This window comes from Dipodomys merriami, unplaced genomic scaffold, assembly GCF_024711535.1.
Source record: "Dipodomys merriami isolate MVZ:Mamm:240054 unplaced genomic scaffold, mDipMer1.0.p SCAF_334, whole genome shotgun sequence".
NCBI classification, from domain to species: Eukaryota; Metazoa; Chordata; class Mammalia; order Rodentia; family Heteromyidae; genus Dipodomys; species Dipodomys merriami.
This window is the reverse complement of record NW_027204871.1, coordinates 272,995-282,377: the sequence shown is the minus strand read 5'-3', so window position 1 is coordinate 282,377 and position 9,383 is coordinate 272,995.

Sequence of the window (9,383 nt, the reverse complement as noted above, 5' to 3'; positions counted from 1 at the left end):
TAAAAACTCTAAATCCCAGAGAGCATCTCCTGAAGCAGTGCACGCACTGTCACTTTTGATACATTCTGTTTAAAATCTTCTCTTTTCAAGAAAATTTGACTGCTATTATTTTGGAATTATGGTTAATATTTATTTGACAGCTATTTTTAAAGAATGCACCATCCAATACTGGTTGTCTTTTTCTAACTTTTTGTAGTCTAAACTGTTTCTGAAACACAGCTATTTGAATTACATGAACTGCTTATTGAAGTTGAATCAGTATGGATAGAAAAACAAGAAAAAAGATGTCTCTGTGTGTATTTCAAGTTAAAAATGTAACTACCAGCTATTTATCTTAAAATCATTTATTATGTTTGGATTCTGATAAAATTTAGCCTCTCAACTCAAAAAATAATGCAATCTTATTCAAACAACAAATTACTATTTATTTTTAAATTATTTTTTAAAACATTTAAAAATTACTATTTATTTTAAAAACTATTTAAAAAATTAGCCAAGGCATATGGTTTATTAGATATTTAGAGTCATGTTCCCACCCTATGGTAGAAGCCAGACAGGGAAAACAATCATATTTTGATACTTCCTTAAGCCACTCTGATTTACTTCACCTATTTTTGAAAGAATGAAATTCTGGCTTTGAAGCCTTTTGCTTGATATCTACTATGTGTCATTCTTACTTTATTAATAGGAGAATTTGGAAAAGAGAATTCACACTAGAAAAAGTAGAAAAAGTAGAAGAAGAAAAAAGGAGAAATCTAGACATTTTGTTCTTCCTCATCTCAATGACTAGGTCTGGATAATGATTGTGGATATTAGATGCAGTGGTCTATAGTGATTAAACACATGTTTAGAAAAAGATAACCACACAAGTGATCACATAGAGAATGCTTATTTATATAAAAAAATAATAGCATCAAACAGGAAAGAATGCTTATATATAAAACAAAAAATTAATAGCATCAAACAGTAAATGTTATCTATTTGTTTAGTGCTATACTCATCTATCATAAACGTATACAAGAATGGTAAGAAACTAACATCTTAATATATTCTAATATTAGCTTTGTTCTGCCTGTTATGTGTGTGTGTGTGTGTGTGTGTGTATGTGTGTGTGTGTGTGTGTGTGTGTGTGTGTGTGTGTGGCTGTATTTGAGTTTTGCCTCTATTTCACATGCTATATTCTTCCACTACATAAGCTGAAAGAAGACTCCCTTTAGAAATATGCTTTTTTTATGGCTAAGGGAAAACAAATCATCTGTTAGACACAGACGATGGGATAGAAATCTTCCCCTAGAAATATCCTTTGACCACTTCTGGTTCATTTTTGCAAGCTGAAGTAAGTCACATGACCCATCTTGACATTGCAGTGTAGAGGTAAATCTCACGTACAGGAAGCAGGACAGAGAAATATGCCCAGATATACAACACTTGAGATAAAGAGGAAAAATAATATAACTATAATACAATCAATTATACTTGCCATCACATGTCTCTTCAGGAAGGAAGTATTATGTACATTTGTTTCTAAAACTACTGAGATCTTCAAATCATGATTTTATGCTTGGATGTTACAGGAATTAGAAAATATTTTGATACTGAGACAGCATAAAATCTCAAAGAAACCTCGATTAATCATTTCAATACTACATTTTCTTCTGCTTGGAGAAGAAACCATTTTATATACGATACTTTATACTTTCTTACCTAGTATTTTTTCCAGAAATGGATTTTGTTAACATATGTGACTCTCCACAAGAATAAATGCCTTCATTTATCTGCATCAAGTGCAGATAGCATAGTCAATTATATGTATGTGGGATTTCATCAGTAGCACTTTTTTAAAATGCAAAAAATGTGGACAGGAAGCCAATATACATATTTTTCCACCGTCACCTTTCACATCCTCCTTCTTCCTTCCTAGGAAACACACCCAATCAATAAAAAGTCTTAGATATTTAGATCTTGACCTTGAAAGTGGAAGCAGAATGTTATGGATGTCAGCGATGACTGTTAATGGTGTTTTATATAATAATGTCATATGTAACAGCCCTATGAGTCCTGCAGGTCTTAACACTCTACTTCTTTAGTGATGTGATAGGAATGTCAGCTTACTAAATTTAGTATTGTTTTGCACTTCTTTTCTACCACCTGGCCAAAATTATAATACATAGTAATGGAATGAAAAAGTAATGCCATCTTAAGAAAGTCATTTAGGGCTGTGGGAATGTGGCTTTGTGATAGTTATTGCCTAGCATGCATGAAACCCTGGGATCCATTGCTCAGTACCACATACACAGAAAAAGAAACACTGGAAGTGGTACTGTGGCTCAAGTGGTAGAGTGCTATCTTTGAGAAAAAAAAAACTCTCAAGAACAGTTCCCTGGCCATGAGTTCAAGCTCCAGGATTGGCAAAAAAAAGTCATTTTGTTAGTAAATGCAAAATAACCCATACATAGAATATATAATTGCTCCTTCCATACTGATACCTGACAATAGTCCTTAATTCATGTTTTTTAAAAAAAAAACTGTTGAGCAAAAAAAGTTTTGTTAATAGGTCACGGCAAGTAATGACAGGAATGTGTTTAGATATCAGTTGAAAAATAATCCTGGAAATTCAAAGATTCCAAACTTTTGAGTGTTCAATGATAATCACAATGAGAAGGGTAGTCTAAGGGAGATTTTGGAAATGTTTTTGTCAAGCATGGCACCAAAAGCCACAGCATAATTAATAGTTTTGACAGAAGGAAGGAATAAATGATAATAATAACTAAGTTATACCAAAAAGGGTTCTAGGGAACCATTTTCAGTTATTGAAGAACTAGTTATCAACTAGGCTTATTCCTTATTGTCTTTGGCATTCTAAATCTCTTCGGCTAGTCCTTAATCTCTCTGAGATAAGTTTTATGTCCTTCTTTCATACCTGATCTCCCTTGCTTTCTAAAAATCTGTCTTTCTATATTTCCTTATGAACAATTTCTGAACAATTCCCTATGAACAAATTCCTAACCAGTATGAATTAACTTCCTCTCTCCCAGCATTACACACAAATATTTAAGAGTTTTAACGGGATCATTTCAAGTAATATACTGCAAATATTACTACAATATCATGTGTATATCTAAAATTCCCTTGAAAATAATAAACTCTACTTTCTATTGAAGGTTAGTTATTTTATTCTAAGAAAGTTTTGGAAAAATAGACAGTATATCTTTGAAGTGAAATAGGTCAAAAATTAGTAGCATCAAAATTTTAGAAGGTGTCTGTCTTCAGAAATATATATATATATATATATATATATATACATATATATATATGCACATATGTGTGTATAGAAAGATACATTTTTAGAGATTATTTGTTATCATATAAATCATTATATATCTAAATTTATGTATAGAACAATGTACATTATACTGAAACAAAAATCTTAAAATATAATTAAAATTTTAAAAATACATCAAACCAAGTCCAGTGACTCCAGCCTATAAATGGAGCTTTTCTGGAAAATGAGATCTTTGAATTGTTTTTGAAACTAGCCCAGACAGGAAAGCACTTGTTAGATTCTTATTCCCAATTAACCACTAAAAACAAGAATTAGCTCTGTGCCTCAAGTTGTATAGTGCTGGGACTGAGCATAAAAAGGCTTAAGGACAATGCCCAGGCCTTATAAACAACAACAGCAACACAACATATTACATTAATTTCACAAATCCATCTTTTAACTGCAGTGAACATTTCTTAGAAACATGAATACATGCCCCTGGGAAATGTTAAATAAAAGTATAGAATATTTACATCTATGTTAAATACATGACTATTTAAATTGTTTAAGATATTTAGGTAATGATTAGGAATTAAGAATAATGATAATATATTGAGACTGGTCTTTTATTCTATTTTACAATAGTAATAAAATGATATTTGTAATGATTATGTAAATTACTTTTATTTGGCATTTGAATTATCATAAGTGATAAACATTTTTCCGTGATTTCCATAGGAAAGAATCATTTTCTTAGTGGTAACAACTCTTTTGTAATTTCAAAACAATTAAGAAAATTAATTCAAGGTTTATGCTAAGGCTATGTTTGTCCTAATTCGTAGGAATTAAAATTCCAAAAATTCAATGGATACTGACATTCAGGAACATCTTCATAGGTACTTGTAGCGACCGTCTACTCGACCAGCGAGAAAAAACGACCACCACACCAGGAGTCTTCTCAGATCACGCTTTATTGGAGAGCCTTTTAGTTGTAGGAGAGCTTGGGCGCGAGAGAGCGTGCACCCGAAACACAGCCGCTTATATAGGAGAATCGGAACGCGGGTCTTTCTATTGTTGGTCGCCTGCCTTTCACCGTCACCAGATGTCATGGGATTGGCTGGGGACTCTACCTGGCTCGTGCACGCACACAGCCCAGGCGTCCCGCCAAGCACCGTCTGGGGCGGTTACCTCAAAGCTGCAAGGGAGTGGGCGGAGTCTCGCCTCGGCTCCCTACAGTTCCCCCTTCTTTGTTTTATGGCAACAGGTAAGAGTAGAGGTTGGGCCTCTGTCTAAAACATTAGGACCTTGCACTGGCCTTCGCCTGAGGGGCGCGCCTTCCCCAGTGATGACCAGGCCCGTCTGATGCCTTTTTTGCAGAGGTGGGATCTTGGGCATCAACCCACTTGCAACCCAGCATGCTCTTCTTGAGGAGATGAGAACCATCTCCTCAAGTGCAGTGCACTTGCCTTGCACCCTGTCCCAAATTGCAAATTGCATACCTGTCCCGGTGCAATGGGATCCCCTGATCCCTCGGGGTGCTAAGGCTATGCAGAATGGTAAGGCTTAACTGCCTCTTAGGGCCGACAGCCAAATCTGGGGTGAGGATCCACTCTCCAAAGCGGCTAATGCTTGCGAGATAACAACCTTGTCCCTTCTGGTTTGGGCTCGAAGGCGACAGACCAACCATAGGCAGACCATGCATCCTCCCAAGCAGCAGGCTAAAAACATTCCGACTCCCACCCGCTCTTTGGAAAAGGACACCGCAGAGGCAATCCAGTCAGTAAATTGTAACAGCCAACAGCATCATCAGTTTAGCTATCACAGGGATTGCTATTAGCACTGTTGCTAACAGCAGGAAGATCAGCTGCATCTTCAAGAGGGGGTTCTGTTGCAGTCTCCACCGGCCTGGTCAGTCTCGTTGGCACCCAGTGAGGTACTTCTTGACTCTGTGGAAAAACACAAACAGCTCCCCTGGATCTCGTTATTACCGGATCCGGTCCATACCATTTATTATTAATAACATCCTTCCACATAACCATGTCTTTAGTATCCATGGAGTCTCTTGTCATATGCCGATCTGCGGCAGACTGATCGTTGTCATTTAGAATTAAAAAATTAAGGGTAAAGAGCGCAAGAGAAAGTCTTTCCCTGGGGGACGCGGACTCAGCAACTCCCCCTTTTTGTTTTTGAAGCATTTCTTTTATGCTTCGATTAGCTCTTTCCACTATACCTTGTCCTTGAGGATTGTAGGGCAATCCGGTGGTGTGGGCAACCTGCATTTGTGCGCAAAAGGCGCGAAAACCATGGGAAGTATAAGCAGGGCCATTATCCGTCTTGAGTCTAAGGGGCTTTCCCCAAGCTGCCCAAGCTTCTAAGCAGTGTATTCTGACGTGAGACACCTTTTCTCCTGCCAGAGGTGTGGCATGAATGACACCAGAAAAGGTGTCCACAGACACATGTAAATATTTCAACTTACCAAATTCCGTCAGATGAGTAACATCCATTTGCCATAGGGCGTTTGGTCTCAACCCCCTGGGGTTTACCCCCACATGGGGAGGATGAAGAAAGGTAACACAAGATTTACAGGCTTTAACAATATCTCTTGCCACATGCCTGGACAAATTATATCTTTTCCTAAGGGTATTAGCAGGTATATGATACAATCTATGAAAGTCTTTTGCCAATTCTACAGGATCAGCAGCGACCAGAGCCACAGCCCGAGTTGCCTGGTCCACCAAATCATTACACCTTGCCATCGGGCCCGGCAACATAGAGTGGGCACGAATATGTCCAATATAAAAAGGATGTTTTCTGTTTAAGATAAGGGATTGAATCTGTAACAAAACATTAGAAATTGTACTGGCCTGCTTAACTGAAGCAGCAACTTCAAGAGAAGCAACGGCATTTACAACATATAATGAATCAGAAAATAAGTTAAAAGGTTGATCAAATCTTTTAAAAACTTCAAGCACAATTAAACATTCAACAGCCTGTGGGACATTCGGCCGAAAATTAAAGACTACCGGCTGTTTGTGTCCTTAAACAAAAAAGGCACCTTGTCCAGATTTTGATCCATCCGTAAAGATGGTTAGAACATCAGCCAAGGGCTCCTTTGAAGTGACAACAGGAAAATACACTAAATTTTTGTTAACTATGGCAAGCAGAGGATGCTTAGGATAATGATTATCAATTACATTTGGAAATGAGCAAACAAGAATTGCCCACATATCCATTGTGGCTGCTAAAATTTCAACTTGCTCACGGGTGTATGGAATAATTAATTTATCTGGAATTTTTGCAAAGTGCATTAAACAATACTTTATACCCAAAATTGCCTCTTTTTTATTTTTCTTTTTTTTTTTTTTCAGATCAAAATTGCCTGTTTAGCCACTAATTTAGGAAAATATTGAACAGTTTTTGCTCCCACAGAATGATAGCATTAATAGTTAGCCTTCGAAGCAAGGCAGTGGTATAATTGGCCGTCACCCCATAAGTCCTGACTGCCTCAACTAAATCTTTTAACTGGGAGTAGGAAACCGGCTCAAGAATTCTCTCATTAGTAATGGGATTTTCAAAAACTGGAAAGGCGGCCGCTAAAGGCGACCAGGTGCTGCCTTTTATAAAGTGACTCTTCCCTGCAGGCGGGCACGGCGGGGGGGCCAACGGGTGAGGGGCAGCTCCGTTTCCTCTCCCTGGCTGCTGCGGTACTCCCACCCCTAGGGGGCGCCACCCTCCATATCTGTCTGCCTTGTGCTCCGCCGCAGCCTCTTCTAACTCTTCACTATCAGCTGTATCGAGCTGCTCTCACTCCTCCTCTAACATTTCTTCCTCTGAGTCACTCACAAGATTACTATATTCTTGGTCCCGCCCTTCCACATGTAGGGCTGAGAACCGGTTTGCTTTTAAAGAAGGGCACGGGGGTCTCCTTGAGACCCCCTCCTCTCTGAAACCCTTCTCCTTTTGTGAGGGCTGCAGCCCCTCTTGCTTTAATTCTTTAGGATCCTTTTGTCTTTTTTCCCTTTTTCTTTTAGGCCTATTTTCCTCCCCCTTACTGTATGCTGACTCTGATAGACTATCCTGATGCTGCGTTAGTACTTTGCGTCCTTCCTGGATTAAATCAAACCCTCCCTCCTCGAGGCAAGTGCGCTCCATCAAAAAGACAAGCCACAAGGGAAGAAGCAATGCAAGCAACCAATAAATATCTAAATCTACAGTGAACAGCATACCGGGGGATATTTACCAACGTCTCCTCTCCGCGTGTTGAGTTCTGGCTCCAATTCGGCCTCTCGCGCGGGTCCCGTCCCAGGTTCGTTCCTGGGTTTCAGCACCAGTTGTAGCGACCGTGTACTCGACCAGCGAGGAAAAACGACCACCACACCAGGAGTCTTCTCAGATCATGCTTTATTGGAGAGCCTTTTAGTTGTAGGAGAGCTTGGACGCGAGAGAGCGTGCACCCGAAACACAGCCGCTTATATAGGAGAATCAGAACGCGGGTCTTTCTATTGTTGGTTGCCTGCCTTTCACCGTCACCAGGTGTCATGGGATTGGCTGGGGACTCTACCTGGCTCGTGCACGCGCACAGCCCAGGCGTCCCGCCAAGCACCTTCTGGGGTGGTTACTTCAAAGCTGCAAGGGAGTGGGCGGAGTCTCGCCTCGGCTCCCTACAGGTACTAATATTGGAGTCGCTTAAGTGGAATTGTTTTGTTTCATTTGTTATTTTCACAAATAAATCATGATGATTATGTATTTTGTTTCTTTTCACTGCTAATGGCACTTACCTTGAGAATAATGTTTTTCCTAGCATAGTAGAGAAAAGCAATTGGATTCACCAAATAACATATGGCTTTCATAAAATGCAGATGCACAGATTAGGGTCTTCTGTCATTTGCTAAAAGTTTCTTCCAGAAAAGGTTATCAATTACTTATAATGATGCACAATTCCTAGGTATTCCAGTTATCACATACACTTCTTGATTGAGTTATCTCTGCATAAACTCAAAATAAACAGACCAAAAAACTCAAAATAAACAGAAATCAAATCTTTGTTTAAAAAGTTGTAGTTTACAAATAGTTTTTAGCCAACACTGAAAACATCTTTTTAGGTTTTCTGCAATTTTTGTGAAATATTTTTAACAATAGTTTTATTTTTTTTTTGGCTGACATGTAATTCACATGCCATATATGATCTCCATCTATAGTATACATTTTAGTGCTTTGGAAGTGAATTGTACAATCATAGTTTTGCCAAGGCTAATTTTCACAATAGAAATGATGTAAATTTTAGAACATACATTAAAATAGATATAAAATTCACTTACAAGAATTGTCCAGCATTCATCCTCTCTAGTGTGTCTCTTCAAAATTCGTTTTTGGGGATTATTTCCAGGGTCTCACACAGACTACTCAAGTGCACTGTAAATGAACCACATTCTCTGTCCAAACAAGTTTTTTTTTTTAAATTCCCTTTAATACATACATAGAAGTGTAATGGTTGGATCTTATACAATTCTCTTTGACCGTTTGAAGACTTGACAACTTTTACTTGCTAAAATGTTTGCAGAATTATACAAATCAATCCAATATGTGGAGTATATCAATTTCTCCACAAATACATTACTATATTTTGTGTCATCTTTTTATATTATGGTCATAATAGTGAGTTTTCATTTTATTTTTTCTTAGATACTAAAGACGAGCTTATTTCATATGCTCCTCCTATTGACTATTAATTTACATATATTCTTTAAAGAAATATCCTGTTCGCGAAAAATTATTTAAAATTAGAATATATCAAAGTACTTAACACTCAGTATCATTGTAACTTTAACATTGTAACATTAACAAATATGTGCCCTCTATCTGTTGGATATGTTTTCACTTCTTTCATAGAATTATGAAAACTTATCAGTTGATGTTAATCAGTTAATTCTTGCTTTTCTTTAGCCACTAATGCTATCCATGTCAAATTTTTAGAAACCTTTACTGATCCAATGTCATGAATTTTTACATTTATGTTTTATAGGTTTTTACATCTCACATTTAGTTTGATAATCATATTTTATTTTAAATTTTTGTTTGTTTTGAGGAAGCAGTCTAAGATCTAGAAAGGCAATAAGCCAAT